The sequence below is a fragment of the Aquarana catesbeiana genome, linkage group LG01 (genome assembly GCF_042186555.1).
Source record: "Aquarana catesbeiana isolate 2022-GZ linkage group LG01, ASM4218655v1, whole genome shotgun sequence".
In the NCBI taxonomy this organism is placed as follows: domain Eukaryota; kingdom Metazoa; phylum Chordata; class Amphibia; order Anura; family Ranidae; genus Aquarana; species Aquarana catesbeiana.
Genome location: NC_133324.1, coordinates 37836966 through 37855029, shown reverse-complemented (window position 1 = coordinate 37855029; position 18064 = coordinate 37836966). Strand labels below are relative to the sequence as shown.

The 18064-nt window shown below is 45.4% G+C and overlaps 1 protein-coding gene across 1 annotated transcript in view; it reads left to right on the top strand.

Moving 5' to 3' along the window:
* Positions 1–18064, top strand: part of LOC141140390 (vomeronasal type-2 receptor 26-like) — a 122260-nt gene that overhangs the window by 15480 nt on the left and 88716 nt on the right. The window lies entirely within an intron of this gene.

The following is an 18064-nucleotide window of genomic DNA, read 5'->3' as shown; positions in this document are numbered from 1 at the left end:
ACACAAGACAAAGCCTAATGTCAGACAAAACTCTCCTAATCTTGTAACAATATAGGCCTCAATCTAGAAGCAGTATAGGCCCAAGTTTGTCTCTTACCTTCGTTTGTACGTTCGGCGCGTCCAATGCTCCTTCCTCCGCTCACAGATCCAACGTAATACGCACGCGTGTTACGCTTTATATACACTGCGCATGCGTGTAACTCTGCCCGCCCCTGACGTTCTTTCTAGTGTATTCCCCGCCCCTTTTCGTTCGGCGCAGTGGGGGAAGAGCATGATGGCGGACATACAGCAGGTGCGGGCTAATTGTAGCAACGAGGAGGAGGAAAGGGCGGATCCAGGCACGTCCCGATCCAGAAGGAGACGTTTTAAGGCCACAAATATGTCGTTTGGGGAGATGTTGGAGATGGTCGACATCATGAGGAAGTCCGACTATGACGGAAAATATGGGCCTTACTCCAACCCCAACATCCGAAAGGCCAAGATCGTGGCGAAAGTGGTCAGGAGTCTAGAGCGGAATTTCGGGGTACGAAGGTCTAAAGATCAGCTCAGGAAGCGGTGGTCGGACCTGAAGTTGAGAGAGCCAGAGCAGTACCGAAAGATCCGGAGAGTGCTGCAAAAAAGTAAGTAGTTGTGCTGTGTTCCTATTCTTTCTGTCTTTATTACGTTCGTTCTGCTCCATATGCTTTCATTAGTTGTAACGTTTCCAAAGGTCAACTTTAATGTTCATGGGCACATTATTCGTTCGTATCAAACATTTTTCTTTCGGCCTCTAGAACACCATTGTTTAGGCCATATGCATTTTCACATATTTTTGGGGGCCTACTTGGATGCCAAATATTTGTTTGTGTAGATGGTTTTGTTACTAGAATGAAATGCAAACTAGATTGTGTGTAAGGAGAGGACACTGAGCAGCTGTTTTCACATCTGGACACTGGAGCACTAGTGTGGGACACAAGAACACCATTTTTATTAGGGGCGGCACACAGGTGCTCCAGTGTATACTATAGGGGGGGCTCCATCTGTGAAGCTTGTACCAAACAGGTAAAGTATTGCAGCTTGACAAAGGCCAATAAAAAATATACATCTTGGAACTCTGCTAAAATAGACAATTGTACCCCACTTCCAAGCAATGTTTCCTATTTCTATAGTTCTGCCATCAAATATCTGTGTGCTAAGTATACCATTTTTGTTTTACATAGGGGAGAAAAGACTCGGAGGACACTCCGCATCCCAGGAGACCACAGACCCCCCACCTCTGGAAGAAGGGGAAATACCGCAAACACAAGATGCTGAGCAGGAGGAAGAAGAAGACGTGGTGGAGATTGGCACCACAACAGGTGAGTGTCTGCGACCACAGGCTCAGGTAAAAGAGATGGATGGTGGCAGATTTTTGAGACCTTTTTTTTTGTTCTTTATCTCTTTTTAGGTGATCGTGATGTGAGGGATCCAGAACGCTTTACATCTGAAAGTGCCCAGATACTCATCGGGGAGATCATGGGGTGTAATCTCGAATTGCACAACATACAGCAACAAATCAATGATGTTATTAAAAAAAATAATAACATCATTGATGTTTTGGGACGAATTTAAACCCCACAAAATCACCTGTTTTAGCATTCCAAAATTTTTTCTATGTTTAGAAAAGCCAAATTTGCAGGATGCACACAGTGTGCCAACATGTGCTATCTGCCATCACGGGAGATCAATGGACGCGTTTTGGGGGGGCAACCCCTTCCTCAATTATAAAGTAGCGTTGAGGAAGGGCTTGCTCCCCCCAAACACGTCCCTTGATCCCCCATGATGGCAGATAGCACATGTGGACATTTGTAAATTGGTGTGCAACTTCCAAATTTGGCTTTTCCAGGGGTGATTTCCACCCATCTGAACGCTATATCAAACCCAGTTCATAAATACTGATGTCTGATATAGCCTTCAGGTTTTACCTAATGTGAACTTTGTAAGTTCAAGTTTTTTGGCTTTCTTGTTGGTTTTACACAGGCCTGTTTTATCTGAAATGGATATTTTGAATTTTCATAATGCTACTGCAAACATTGTTATACAACAAACATGTTGGTTTGTTTTAAAAACCTTTGGTAAATGCGCATGTGATTGTGCAGGTATAAAAAAGTGCCTTACTCAAGAATGTGTGGATTATTGTCTCAACACTACAAAACTTTTTTGGGGTGATGTAATTGTTGTTTTATGCACAAATGGGGGTTATTTCCTAAGGGCAAATCCTCTTTGTACTACAAGTGCAGGTTCAGTGCAGTTGCAAGTGCACTTGTAGTGAAATGTGTTTTTGCATTTAGGAAGTACCAGCCAACACTGTTTTTTTATAAGGTTACCCAATCACGACATTTTATGCACTCAACACATTTCTGTCAGGGTCAGCTAAAACAAACACAAGCAGTAAATGTCCACCAAGAATTTCTTTTGGTTGTTTTTTATTTGAAAAAGGTGTCACATATTGTCTGGCATATTGATAGCCCCCCTACCCGCAAAGAACTCCAGGTATCGTAACCGGACATCACGGGCATTCAGGGAGGGCAAGCCAGGACGGCCACTTTCAAGTGCCGTCATTGTTGATGTATTTGGGATTCCGGCCTCAGGCCCAACTGAGCCAGCATAGTTGGCTGAATGTTTTCGTAGAAAATTATGGAGAACACAGCAGGCAAGTATTATATGGTTCAGTTTATACTCCGCCATATGGATGGGTGTCATAAATAATCGGAACCAGCTGGCCAGGATTCCAAATGTGTTCTCCACCACTCTTCGGGCTCTGGCCAGCCGGTAATTAAAAACCCTCTGTTCCGGGGTGAGGGTCCTCATCGGGAATGGCCGCATCAGGTGGTCCCCCAGCGCAAATGCTTCATCAGCAACGAACACAAATGGGAGACCTTCAACATTGTCCTCTGGAGGTGGCAAGTCCAAGCTGCCTTTCTGGAGACGCCTGTAGAACTCCATCTGGGCGATCACTCCACCATCGGACATCCGGCCATTCTTCCCCACGTCCACATACAAGAAGTCGTAATTAGCCGACACCACCGCCAACATCACTATACTATTAAACCCTTTGTAATTATAATAGTACGACCCCGAGTTGTGTGGTGGGACGATGTGGACGTGTTTCCCATCAATTGCCCCTCCGCAGTTAGGAAAGTACCACCGCTGGGCAAAGTGGGAGGCCACAGTCTGCCATTCCTGTGGCGTGGAAGGAAACTGTTGAGGAAAAAACAATAAACATTACTATTTTTTCACAGAAACCTGGCAAGCAGATTAGACACAAACATTATGGGGCAACCTCCAGATAGCATTTATTAAGGGGAATTTAACAACAACAAAGTATAGGGTACAACTATCATATTCCACCCCCCCTCTCATGGGCCATTTCTAACATTATAGGGGGGGGAACTCTTGGACAGGTAACCCTCTTCACTTCATTGAGAGATGAATGCCTAAATACAGGGTATTACTTGGAACAGCCCCTCCTTAGTTACACTATTGGCAGACCACTGGACAGGTAAGAAGTGTCATAATACAAAGATATAAATACACACTGTACACATTTGAGGACATTTGAACATTCTGCTATTACCTATCAAGATCATAATAGGATACAAGAACTTTAAACAGTACCATTGGAAAGTATACAGGCAGGCCCTTGCACTACATGCTTTGGGGAATTCATCCATAAATCTGAGCACTAAAGAGGTGGGTATAGTGTGTATGGGTTTGGCAAAGTCAGCAGATAGATGATTGAGAATAGAGAATAGGGATCAGCTGACTTAGCAGTTGGGGGAGGGAGGGTTACCAAAAATTTGGGGACACCACAAAAAAAAGCCTCTGGCCCTCTGCCTGAATTTAAATCAAAAATAACATTTCAAAACATTTTAGGGGGTGTTTGGGGTAAAGCACTACTATGGAGCTGATAAAATACATTGTTAAGTGACTACATGAGGTGAATATAGGGCAGGAGACACCATGCTGGAGAGGTTATTGAAGGGCAAATATGTATGAAGGACCTAAAATAATAATTACATAAAAATCCAGCATGCATGAGGACAAAGGGGACATTCACAGCATATTACAATCATGGTAATTAGGGAATGAGGAAAGAAATACAATATATTATCAAACATTCAATACAATAAAATGTGATATAAAAGGAAAAAAACCTTACCTTCATATACTCCTTCTGCAGGACCTGGATGATGGCAGAACAGGTCTCTGGGATAATGATCCCCAGAGCCTGGGGGGAGATGCCTGTCGAGAACTTCAAGTCCTGCAGACTTCTCCCTGTGGCCAAATACCGCAAGGTAGCGACCAACCTCTGCTCCGGAGTGATGGCTTGCCTCATGCAGGTATCCTGCCTGCTGATATAGGGGGTCAGCGAAGCCAACAGACGGTGAAACACGGGGTCCGTCATCCTGAGAAAGTTCCTGAAATCATCAGGATTATTCTCACGGATCTCACGGAGCAAAGGCATATGACAGAACTGGTCACGCTGAAGCAACCAATTCTTGGTCCATGAACTCCTCCCCACCCTGTTCATGGACTGGACTTGTGTCAAGGTCAGGACCCCAACACCAAGCCCCCGCACAGCACGAACTCTACGAGGAGTACGCATACGCAACATGGCTAGAAAACGGTCGGCTGCTCAGAACGAAGTAACAGAACGCACTGAAGAACAGCAAGGCCTGTGAAGAGCGACCTGAAAAACAGTAACGAACGAACAAGAATACAATGACTAAGTCACGCGGAACTTGCTTGCACGCACTGAAGAGCAGATACAAACCCACAAGCACAAACTGAACGTCAGAAAACGATCTGAAAGCCACGAGTCTGAAAAAGCGCAAATCGTCTCTCACCAAACTTTTACTAACACGAGATTAGCAAAAGGAGCCCAAAGGGTGCTGCGCTTGGTTCTGAACCGGCCTTTTCTAGTCTCGTCGTACGTGCTTGACGTCACCGCGTTGTTGGCGATCGGAAATTCCGACTACTTTGTGCGACCGTGTGTAGGCAAAACAAGTTTGAGCCAACATCCGTCGGAAAAAATCCTAGGATTTTGTTGTCGGAATGTCCGAACAAAGTCCGACCGTGTGTACGGGGCATAAGAGTGGTGACACCACACATAATCTACCCAGGCACTACAGAAAACATCATGGTTGGGACCCTAGAGGTTCCCAATTTGTCATTATTGACAAATATATTCCCCCATGGAGAGGGGGTGCCAAAACTAGGGGAGTCTCCCGTTTAGAAACGTACTTGGTATATCAGCTTCAAACTCACTCGCTCTATGGTCTAAACATAGAGTGGGATATTAACGCTTTTATTAATCAAGGTTAACATACTCTAGTATAGATCATCTATCCTAGGTGCACTTCACTGGTCTCTCTCGCTTTCTCAGTGTATTTTTATCTCATTCTATCTTATTTACATATGTAGTTACATTTGTCTACATATATATTTACATTTGCCCATACGTACAGTATTGTTTATTGATCTTAATGTGTTTACCATTGTAATACTAGTATATGGGCAACCATTGTGAGCACCAGCTCTCACGCCATCTTGCCCAAATACCCAGAAGTAGTCTAGATAACAGTCTGGTTACACTTCCGGTTTTCAGAACGAGGCTTGAGACGCATGCGGCGGTGCCATCTTGCCCAAAACCAGAAGTACACACAGATTAGCTGGATACGAACGCCAGGGCTGTTGCTCATTATGGGGCTCCTTTCATTTATATATAGACAGTGACTGTGGGGGACCAGCACCCCAGATGATACCTGTTTAGGCGAAACGCGTAGGTCCACAGTTACTGTCCTGTTCTGAAGCGCTTGTTTTAACATTGGAAAATGTAAGTGTAATTCTTATATTCTTTTTCACAATAAATATCCATCATGGAATTATGCTATGTGCCCCCTCTTTTCTTTTTTACTCTCATGGTTTGGCTGACCTGCTTCTGGATTTAATCTGCATCTATCCTGCTGAACCCATCACTTTGGAACTTTTACCCCTGAAGCTTGATTGGCTTGTCAGGTGTCAGGTGCTTGTCAAATCTTTCCGGTAAGAGACTGGTAGTTCTGGTGGTGGATTTTAGTGACTATCACTTATTTGTATTGGATTACACACTTTTGGGACTTATTATGAGCTCTTGTGGCTCCTCAATATCACATATGGACACTATTTTTCATTGAGTATATGTCATTATAGTTCTCAAATTTTATTTTTTCATTGAGTATATGTTATTGTATTTCTCAATATTTTTGTCATTGATAACATCTTCACATGTTCGATTTTTTGATCACCTTAATTTTCATTATTGTCGATATTTTTTATTTTTTGATATTAGTTTGTTTATAGCGCTGCACATTTTTCTACTTTTTCTCCAAAGCTTCACAGGTTGCCACTGGAGTCCTCTTCCACTCCTCCATGACAACATCATGGAGCTGGTGGATGTGAGACCTTGTGCTCCTCCACCTTCCATTTGAGGACTGCCCACAGATGCTCAATAGGGTTTATGTCTGGAGACACGCTTGGCCTCAGGGGCGGATCCAGAGTCTAGTCTCAGGAGGGGCACTGCCAGAAAATACGTTTTTTGGGGAGAATTTATCAGGGAAATGGCTGGTGTTGGCGCTTCAATCATCACAGCACCATGGTTCAGCATTCAGACTTTATAAAGAATGCAATAAGAAATGTAAGGGTGCAATTAGGACGGCTAAGATAGAACATGAAAGACACATAGTGGAGGAGAGCAAAAAAAATCCCAAGAAATTCTTTAAGTATGTAAACAGTAAAAAAGGGAGGACAGACCATATTGGCCCCATAAAGAATGAGGAAGGACATTTGGTTACAAAGGATGGGGAGATGGCAAAGGTATTGAATTTATTCTTCTCCTCAGTATTCACGAGTGAATCGGGGTGCTTCAGTAACCAAAACTGCAGTGTTTATCCTCATGACACAACACAGGAAGCACCTACATGGTTAACAGAGGACGGAATTAAAATTAGACTTGAGAAACTTAACATTAATAAATCACCGGGACCAGATGGCTTGCATCCGAGGGTACATAGGGAACTCAGTCAGGTGATTGCCAGACCGTTGTTCCTAATTTTTACAGACAGTCTATTGACTGGAATGGTACCAGCTGATTGGAGAAAAGCCAGTGTAGCACCAATATTTAAAAAGGGCCCAAAAAACATCCCTGGGAATTACAGACCAGTTAGCCTAACATCAATAGTATGTAAACTCTTGGAGGGGATGATAAAGGACTATATACAAGATTTTAGTAATAAGAATGATATCATTAGCAGTAATCAGCATGGATTCATGAAGAATCGTTCTTGCCAAACCAATCTATTAACCTTCTATGAGGAGGTGAGTTGCCATCTAGATAAAGGAAGGCCCGTAGACATGGTGTATCTGGATTTTGCAAAAGCATTTGACACAGTTCCCCATAAACGTTTACTGTACAAAATAAGGTCCGTTGGCATGGACCATAGGGTGAGTATATGGATTGAAAACTGGCTACAAGGGCGTGTTCAGAAGGTGGTGATAAATGGGGAGTACTCAGAATGGTCAGGGGTGGGTAGTGGGGTTCCCCAGGGTTCTGTGCTGGGACCAATCCTATTTAATTTGTTTATAAACGACCTGGAGGATGGGATAAACAGTTCAATCTCTGTATTTGCAGACAATAAGAAGCTAAGCAGGACAATAACTTCTCCGCAGGATGTGGAAACCTTGCAAAAAGACCTGAACAAATTAATGGGGTGGGCGACTACATGGCAAATGAGGTTCAATGTAGAAAAATGTAAAATAATGCATTTGGGTGGCAAAAATATGAATGCAATCTATACACTGGGGGGAGAACCTCTGGGGGAATCTAGGATGGAAAAGGACCTGGGGGTCCTAGTAGATGATAGGCTCAGCAATGGCATGCAATGCCAAGCTGCTGCTAATAAAGCAAACAGAATATTGGCATGCATTAAAAGGGGGATCAACTCCAGAGATAAAAAGATAATTCTCCCGCTCTACAAGACTCTGGTCCGGCCGCACCTGGAGTATGCTGTCCAGTTCTGGGCACCAGTCCTCAGGAGGGATGTACTGGAAATGGAGCGAGTACAAAGAAGGGCAACAAAGCTAATAAAGGGTCTGGAGGATCTTAGTTATGAGGAAAGGTTGCGAGCACTGAACTTATTCTCTCTGGAGAAGAGACGCTTGAGAGGGGATATGATTTCAATTTACAAATACTGTACTGGTGACCCCACAATAGGGATAAAACTTTTTCGCAGAAGAGAGTTTAATAAGACTCGTGGCCACTCATTACAATTAGAAGAAAAGAGGTTTAACCTTAAACTACGTAGAGGGTTCTTTACTGTAAGAGCGGCAAGGATGTGGAATTCCCTTCCATAGGCGGTGGTCTCAGCGGGGAGCATTGAAAGCTTCAAGAAACTATTAGATAATCACCTGAATGACCGCAACATACAGGGATATGTAATGAAATACTGACACATAATCACACACATAGGTTGGACTTGATGGACTTGTGTCTTTTTTTAAACTCACCTACTATGTAACTATGTAACTATGTAACTATGATTGAAGCGCATTTTTTCTATTATTACATTGTTATATAAAATGAAATAGTTCAACTCACCATAATGCAGAGTCAGTGGGGGCCCCAAGCGTGTCACTTGCCACGTTTCCTGCCACCAGATGCGGATTGTCACTTGCCACTTCACATGCCACACATTGCAGATTGTCACTTGCCATGTCACCTGCCCCCAGATGTGGATTGTCACTTTCCTGCTACAATTGTCACTTGCCACGTCACCTGCCACCAGATGCGGTTTGTCACTTGCCACGTCACCAGATGCGGATTGTCACTTGCCACGTCACCTTGCCACCAGATGCGGATTGTCACGTCACCTGCCACCAGATGCGGATTGTCACTTGCCACGTCACCTTGCCACCAGATGCGGATTGTCACGTCGCCTGCCACACATTGCGGATTGTCACTTGCCACATCGCCTGCCACCAGATGCAGAGTGTCACTTGCCACGTCGCCTGCCACCAGATGAAGATTGTCACTTGCCACGTCACCTGCCACCAGATGAGGATTGTCACGTCACATGCCACACATTGTGGATTGTCACTTGCCATGTTGCCTGCCACCAGTTGCAGAATGTCACTTGCCACGTCGCCTGCCACCAGATGCAGATTGTCACTTGCCACATCATCTGCCACACGTTGCGGATTGTCACTTGCCTGCTACAGCTACAATTGTAACTTTCTGCTTCCCAGAGGGTGAGGCAGCAGATTACCAGTCAGGCAGCAGAGAGATGATGTAATCTCTCTGCTGCCCGTAGCTACCTGCACAGTGAGGGTGGAACTGCAGGGATGCAGGGCGGGCGGTGAGAGGTGATGTCATCTCTCTGCTCCCCTGCCCGCTGGCTCCCTGATTGGCCAGCAGCCCGGCCGCTCTCTAAATGTCACCCGCCCACTCGCTGACTGTCATCAGCAGCCAGCCCGGCCGTCCGCTCTCACTCGCCCACCCCACTGTCAGGCTTAGACTGTCACCAGCCCCCCGGCCATCTGCTCTTACCCGCACACCCCACTGTCAGGCTTAGACTGTCACCAGCCCCCCCGGCCGTCCGCTCTTACCCGCCCACCCCACTGTCAGTCTCAGACTGTCACCAGACCCCCCCGCCGTCCGCTCTCTCACCCGCCCACTGTCAGTGACTGACATTGGGCGCGTGAGAGAGAGCGGACGGCCGGGCTGGTGATAGTCTGAGACTGACAGTCAGTCTCAGACTATCACCAGCCCGGCCGTCCGCTCTCGCACCCGCCCACTGTCAGTCTCAGACTGTCACCCGCCCGGCCGTCCGCTCGCTCTCTCCCACGGACCCAGCTGTCTGCCCTCTCACCAGCATTCTTGGAGGAGGCAATTGCCCCGTTGCCCCCCCCTGGATCCGCCCCTGCAAGAGACTGCGTCTGCCACGTAGACCGGAAGCCTGTCCCATTACCAACATGACAGCGAAGACCACAGCTAAAAGACTTTTAACAGAAATAGTGTGCAGATATGGTGCCCCAGAGGTTATAGAGAGTGATCAGGGGCCGGCTTTCACGGCCTCAGTAACCAAGGAGATATGGACAGCCTTAGGGGTCACACTAGCTTTCCACACTCCATACCATCCTCAGAGTAGTGGAAAGGTGGAAAGACTAAATGGCACAATAAAGTCTAGAGTGCTAAAGATGTCTCAGGAAACAGGAATGAGTTGGCCAGACAGCCTACCCATTGCCTTGTTCAGTGTCAGGTACACCCCAAGGGGAAATCATGGTTTGTCACCCTATGAGATATTGTTTGGCTCAGCCCCCAGACTGGGTTGTTATTTTCCACAACAGTTGCAACTGCAATCTGATGTATTAACTGATTATGTGACTGTTCTATCTCGAGAATTAACCGGTATCCATGCGCAAGTGGTTTTCCATTCCAGATCCTGAGTTAGACACAGGATCGCACAAGTTGGTCCCTGGTGATTGGGTCCTGATAAAGAAGTTTTTGAGGAAACACACCCTTGGACCCAGATATGATGGTCCTTTCCAAGTCCTTCTGACAACCACCACATCAGTAAAAGTGTCCGGAAGGAACTCATGGATACACGCCTCTCACCGCAAGTCCTGTGCCTGAGGAAGAGGCTGAAGAGATTTTATTGTGATTGTTGTTCAGGCACAAGAAGTAGCCATCAAACAGAAAGATGGCATAACCCAATTCTGGTATAATTCATCCAACACACATGTTGCCACGTTTATATCCCCTTATAGTAAGATACTTCCAGGTACAGATTACAGAATCCGATCCTATGAAGGAACAGTAGGTCCCATGACTGTGTATGTATGTGTTACCAATGACTACTGGGGCGACAACTGTGATTACTGGGGAGCAGTGGGTTGGAACACTGGGGAGACAAACTGGGGGTATAAGCCTGAAATCGCCCAAAATAAGAAAGACAAGAATGGGAAATCACTCCTAGACAGAATGACAATCAACAAGTACACAGATCAATACTTCACAAAAGAGTTTAGATTAACCGTTGAGAATTCCAGCCCAGGGGACAGTGGGTATTGGGTCTGTGGTGGGCAAATGGGTATCCCAGCTTTAGGAAACCTTTTCAACTGAAAGACATGTTCAATAATCCAGAGTGGACAGTTCCCCAATCTACATCCAATTCGAACCCCCTAAAGCCTCACATGCAAACATTAGAAGACATGGTAGCCATAGCAGACCCTACCTTTGAGGACACCATGGCTGCTGAGACCGGTTTTTCAGATGTCAACTTATGGCTCGAATGGATGAGGTATAATGCAGGGAAACATAACAAGACTAATTGCTAAGTGTGTGGGGGGGGCTAAACCACATCTATGAACAGTCCCCCTTAACATACCCCCAGAACATGAGACCTGTGTCCTTAGTTTGTTTACAAACACAGCTACAAACCACTCCCTATGCGAGCATTGGAAAAAGGAGTACTCCATAGTCACTAAAGCCCCTAAACCAGCAGAAGATATTACTATATATCCTGGCAATTATACATATTATAGGAAGTACCATGGGGTGGGAAAATTCCTTGGGAACTTCACTGAGGGTAACTGCAAGACTTATAGTGAGGTGTCTGCAGACCTAGTGCAGAATCAAGTCCAGTCCCTAGGAGACGTGTACTGGATTTGTGGGGACATAAAAGTTAGAAGTAGAATGACAGGACAGTGGACAGGAGAATATGCACTAGCTAAAGCCATAATGCCCCTGCATATTCTCCCACAAACCGCAGAGCCGGCAGCCAGTGATGCACATAAATCAAACAGGAAACGTAGGAGTGCCCCAGCGGGAAGCTTTGACCCCCATGTATACATAGACGCCATAGGGGTCCCAAGGGGGGTCCCAGATGAATTCAAAGCAAGAGACCAAGTAGCAGCAGGTTTTGCGTCGCTGATTCCCATTATCACTGTAAACAAGAATGTAGACTGGATAAATTACATCTACTACAACCAGCAAAGATTTGTCAATTACACCAGGGATGCACTCCAAGGTCTGGGCGAACAGTTAGAGGCAGCATCACACATGACTTTCCAAAACCGTATGGTCTTAGACATGCTCCTAGCTGAGAAGAGGGGTGCATGCAAGATGATCCCTGAGACAAGTACATGTTGCACTTACATCCCAGACAACACCGGCCCAAATGGTAAAGTGACTTTAGCCATCCAGAAACTTGAGGACTTATCCAAAGAACTGAAACAGAACTCAGGGCTCACCAACCCATGGGACCAGCATTTTACCTGGCTAAAGGGAGGATGGCAGGGACTACTGACCCAGATAGGGATAGCCGTCCTGACAATAGCTGCCATAATCTGCTGTGTCTTCCCCTGTATTAAGAAGTGTGTGGAAAAAGCTGTTGACCAAAATACCCCCAGATTTGTGAACTAAGAGATCCCAGATGACGACGATGTCTATGTAAGGCTTGATGAAACCTATGATAAAAGTTATGCAGTACGCTCCTTTACAGTCACCCTTCCCCGAGATGCAACACCGTAGAGCTATAGGGACAGATAGCACCTGGCGGCATTTCACCAGCTGTATCGAGGGGGGTGGTGAGCTAGTCACAGCCCTTTCTCTACATACAGCTTAAAAGAGTTGCAGTCAGTGAAATGAGCTAGGTGGTAATGACAGATTGTTCTCCAGTGTGAGGGACAGTTTTAAGAAAATACGCATTTCAAGGGGGGACTGTAATGGAATGTGATTATGAGTGTTATTGTGAAATGCCTATTTCTAATATAATCGCATAAATATAAGTGCTTATTTTCTTATAACCAGCTATTAGCCTTAATCATGCTCAAATTAGATGTCTGCCAGCTTCTCCCCTCATGTGAAACAGAACTGCAAGAGTTAAAGAACAAAGTTAAGAAGAAGATTGCACCTATTTTCAGGCCTATGATATTACACTCAAGATAAACAGGAACTGAGAATAAGACACCATAATTAGCTATGATAGTCTGCTATCTCCTTATACAGATATAACCCAGCAAAGCTTACATTTCGTCACAATAATGAATATGTATAAATTGTGGTTTGTACACGCTTGTTTTATTTGATATTTGATTTGATAACGAAATATCCGGCTCTCGGTATATAATCCTGAGTCCAGGAAGTAAACGACAGAAGTACCAAACTTACTGAACGTGTCCGTGTCAGTGATTTGTGGTTGAATGTGCACATTTTTACATCGAAGGTTAATTTGGCCAGGGGGACAGAAACAAGAGTACCGAGCGGTTCTGTTCGGTTCAAAACAGTTCTTAACTTGGTGATGCATTGGTTCTTGGGCAGGTACCCGGGCTTACAGGATGTCCTGAGGCAGGCCAGGAAAGTCTGTGTGCATTTCCGCCGGTCATATAATGCCAGTGCTTGGCTGGCAGACCTCCAAAAGGAGTTTAACCTGCCCAAGAACCGCCTAATCTGTGACATGCCTACCAGGTGGAACTCAACGTTGGCCATGCTGCAGCGGCTGCACACGCAGCAGAGGGCCATCAATGAGTACCTGTGCAACTATGGCATCAGGACAGGGTCAGGGGAGCTTGGATTTTTTTCCCCACGCCAGTGGGCCATGATCAGGGATGCATGCACTGTTCTGTCACCATTTGAGGAGGCCACAAGGATGGTGAGCAGTGACAGTGCATGCATCAGTGACACTGTCCCCCTTGTCCACCTGTTGGAGCACACGCTGCGTGGAATAATGGACAGGGCACTTGAGGCAGAACAGAGGCTCAAGGCCCCCTTTATCCAGACAGTGTTCCTGCGTGCCCGCCGATCACACAGGAAGAGGACGAGGACAAGGAGGAGGAGGAGGATTGTGTCAGTATGGAGGTGGAGCCTGGCACTAAGCATCAGCAGCAGTCTTTAAGGGATCAGTCCCAAGAAACACATGGACTTGTACGTGGCTGGGAGGAGGTGGATGTGGACCATGTCATCCTTAGTGACCCAGAGGACTCCAGACCGAATGCCTCAGCAAACCTACGCTGCATGGCCTCCCTGATCCTGCAAAGCCTGCGTAAGGATCCTCGTATTTGTGGTATCAAGGTGAAGGACCAATACTGGCTGGCAACCCTCCTCTATCCACATTACAAGGGTAAGGTTGCGGACCTTATCTTGCCGTCACAGAGGGAGCAGAGGATGAAACATCTTCGGGAGGCCTTGCAGAAAGGTCTGTGCAACGCGTTCCCAGAGACTGGGAGGTTACAAACTCCTCTTTCTGGACAATGTGTTGCTGAGGCTTCGGTCAGTCAAAGAAGGAGCGGTGGAGAAGGTGGCCGTCTGGCTGATGCGTTCAGACAATTTTTTAGTTCGCAGCCCCAAGGTATGATCAGTTCAAGCAACTATCACCAGCGTCTGTTTTACATGGTGCAGGAATACCTAGGGTCAAGATCTGACTTGGACACCTTTCCCACTGAAAATCCTCTGGGTTACTGGGTCTTGAGGATGGATCACTGGCCAGAGCTTGCACATTATGCAATTGAGCTACTGGCCTGTCCTGCATCCAGGGTTCTTCTGGAATGCACATTGAGTGCTGCTGGAGGCTTTGTAACCGATCACAGGGTGCGTCTGTCCACCGACTCGGTCGATCGACTGACCTTCATAAAAATGAATCAGTCTTGGATCACCACCAGCTACCAAGCACCTGATGCTGATGTAACCGTATATTTTTTTTTAAAATCTCAGATCCCTTCAAAGACTGCCTATGCTGAGTGACTATCCTGAGTAATTATCCTCTTCCTCCTCAATGATCATGCTGATAGCTTGTAAGAACATTTTTGGTTCTCGGCTCCGCCACCAGTGCCTAAGGCCCAATTTTTCAACCCCTGTTTAACAGGGGCGTGTAATTACAATTTTTGATGTAATACTTTGCAGCAGGGCTCGTTTCTGTGTTCCAACTAGAGTATCTGTGAGGGGATGCAGTGTTGTGGCACCAGCACCAGTGCCTAAGGGCCAATTTTTCTGCCCCTGTTTAACAGGGGCATGCAATTACAATTTTTGATGCAATACTTTGCAGCAGGGCTCGTTCCTGCGTTCCAACTACAGTATCTGTGAGGGGTTGCAGTGTTGTGGCACCAGCACCAGTGCCTAAGGCCCAATTTTTCAGCCCCTGTTTAACAGGGGCTTGTAATTACAATTTTTGATGCAATACTTTGCAGCAGGGCTCGTTTCTGCGTTCCAACTAGAGTATCTGTGAGGGGTTGCAGTGTTGTGGCACCAGCACCAGTGCCTAAGGCCCAATTTTTCAGCCCCTGTTTAACAGGGGCGTGTAATTACATTTTTTGATGCAATACTTTGCAGCTGGGCTCGTTCCTGCGTTCCAACTAGAGTATCTGTGAGGGGTTGCAGTGTTGTGGCACCACTGCCTAAGGCCCAATTTTTCAGCCCCTGTTTAACAGGGGCATGCAATTACAATTTTTGAGGCTATACTTTGCAGCAGAGCTCGTTCCTGCGTTCCAACTAGAGTATCTGTGAGGGTTTGCAGTGTTGTGGCACCAGCACCAGTGCCTAAGGCCGAATTTTTCTGCCTCTGTTCAACAGGGGCATGTAATTACAATTCTTGATCTAATACTTCACAGCAGGGCCCGTTTCTGCACCCACCAAGAGCGAGTGAGGACTTACAGTGTTGTGGCACCAGCACCACCACCACCACCAAAGGCCCACTTTTTCTGCCCCTGTTCAACAGGGGCATGTAATTACAATTCTTGATCTAATATTTCACAGCAGGGCCCTGTGAGGGCTTACAGTGTTGTGGCCACAACAACACCTAAGGCCCAAATTTCTGCTGAGTATATAGGGCAAGCAGGAAGTGAGATGAAATCTACCCCTAGGAAGGGAAATTCTCTCCTGTAAGAGTTAATATGGCAAAAACATTTCTCCTTTCCACTGATGCTTTATCACCAATCCTTGTTTCACAAAAAACCCCAAATTTTCAAAAAAACATTTGTCATTGGGACAAAAAGTGAGGTGAAATCTTCTGAAGAGGAGCACAGACAACAGAACAAATGTCACAGGGGTGATAATCCTTCCCTATGTTTTCCAAAAAGCTTAAAATAGATTGTTTGGCTGGAGCTAAACACGTTAAAAATGTACCAGTTCAAAATTGCAAACAGATTCTAATTAACAACAAACCTACAGTCCCTGTCTTGTTTGCACCGCCTGTATACTGCTGTTCAGAGTACAGAGCCTGTATACTGCTGTTTCCTTTTTTAATTTGGGTGCGGGGTCCCCCTTAATTTCCATACAAGACCCAAAGTGCCTGGTAATGGACTGGGGGATACCCATGCCATTTGTCTCACTGATTTTCATCCATATTGCCAGGACCAGACATTACTTTAAAGCCGCAAGCAGTTTTAAATGACTTTTTTTCCTTTAAAAATGACATTTTGTGCAGGGACTGTTCTAAGCACGGGAAACAAGCGCCACTTTACAGGCATACTATAGACACCCCCAGGTACGATATTTAAAGGAATATTTCACTTTTTTTTTTTTTTTTTTTTACTTTAAGCATCATTAAAATCACTGCTCCCAAAAAAACGGCCATTTTTAAAAGTCTTTTTTGCATTGAAACATGTCCCCTGGGGCAGGACCCGGGTCCCCAAACCCTTTTTTAGGACAATACCAAGCAAATTAGCCTTTAAAATGAGCACTTTTGATTTTGAATGTTCGAGTCCCATAGACGTCAATGGGGTTCTAACATTCGTTCAAATTTTCGGTCCGTTCACAGGTTCTGGTGCGAACCGAACCGGGGGGTGTTCGGCTCATCCCTACTCCTCACTTGTTTGCTGCCACACACGCTTGACTCCATCTGAACCAAATAAGTTTATCTTGGTCTCATCAGACCACAGGACATGGTTCCAGTAATCCATGTGCTTAGTCTGCTTGTCTTCAGCAAACTGTTTGCGGGCTTTCTTTTGCATCATCTTTAGAAGAGGCTTCCTTCTGGGACGACAGCCATGCAGACCAATTTTATGCAGTGTGTGTCATATGGTCTGAACACTGACAGGCTGACCCCCCCACCCCTTCAACCTCTGCAGCAATGCTGACAGCACTCACACGTCTATTTCCCAAAGACAACCTCTGGATATGACGCTGAGCACGTGCACTCAACTTCTTTGGTCGACCATGGCAAGGCCTGTTCTGAGTAGAACCTGTCCTGTTAAACCGCTGTCTTAGGTAAGTGTCTGTCCTTAAGTCACAATGGTTGGCAGACTAGGAGCAGTACTTACTGCTACAAAACAACTAATCTTAATCAGACCAACCTCCACTTATAAAGTAAAAGGGCTACAAAATATTATTATACACCTTAAACTAAGAATAAACACACACATTGCTGCTAACACTCTAAAGTGTTTTCACCTTACTTCTAAAAATTCAATAAACAAAATATTAGTGCAGCGCAACATGAATATAAATCTATATAAACTGCATGTGCAACAAAATCTCATATTACTTCAATAATGAAAAGTTACTATTACCTAGAAACCTGAGACCCCACAGGCTGTAAACAGCCCCTTTTGTGATGTCCCAACAATGCATGGCCACTTGGATATATGGCAGGCATTTCAACTTAAAACCAAAGCCTTTAAAAATATAAAATAAAAAATAAAAGCTCAGAGAGCAGCAATTCGGCTAGTGTTACCATTGGGATGGGCTGCACGTGTCAGGTCTTCTGGTTTTTTTCCATCAATTAAGCAGGTGTCAGGCATCATGACTGATGATGGATTTACAATGAGGAATATTCTTTGAGGATTTATGTTTTTTTTTTAAAATAAAGGACCTGCCAAATATTTGAGTATCTTTATTAAATTGTTTTTGTTTTTGTGAATGAGTAGGGGTACTTGTGGGGGGGGGGGTATCTACAGACTCCCTTATTATAAAAGGGGGCATTCAGATTCTGCTAAGATCCTCATGTGCAAACCACCAGGCAAGCTATGTGGGGAAGAGGCCCTTGTTCTCATTAACAGGGGGACAGGCTGCTTT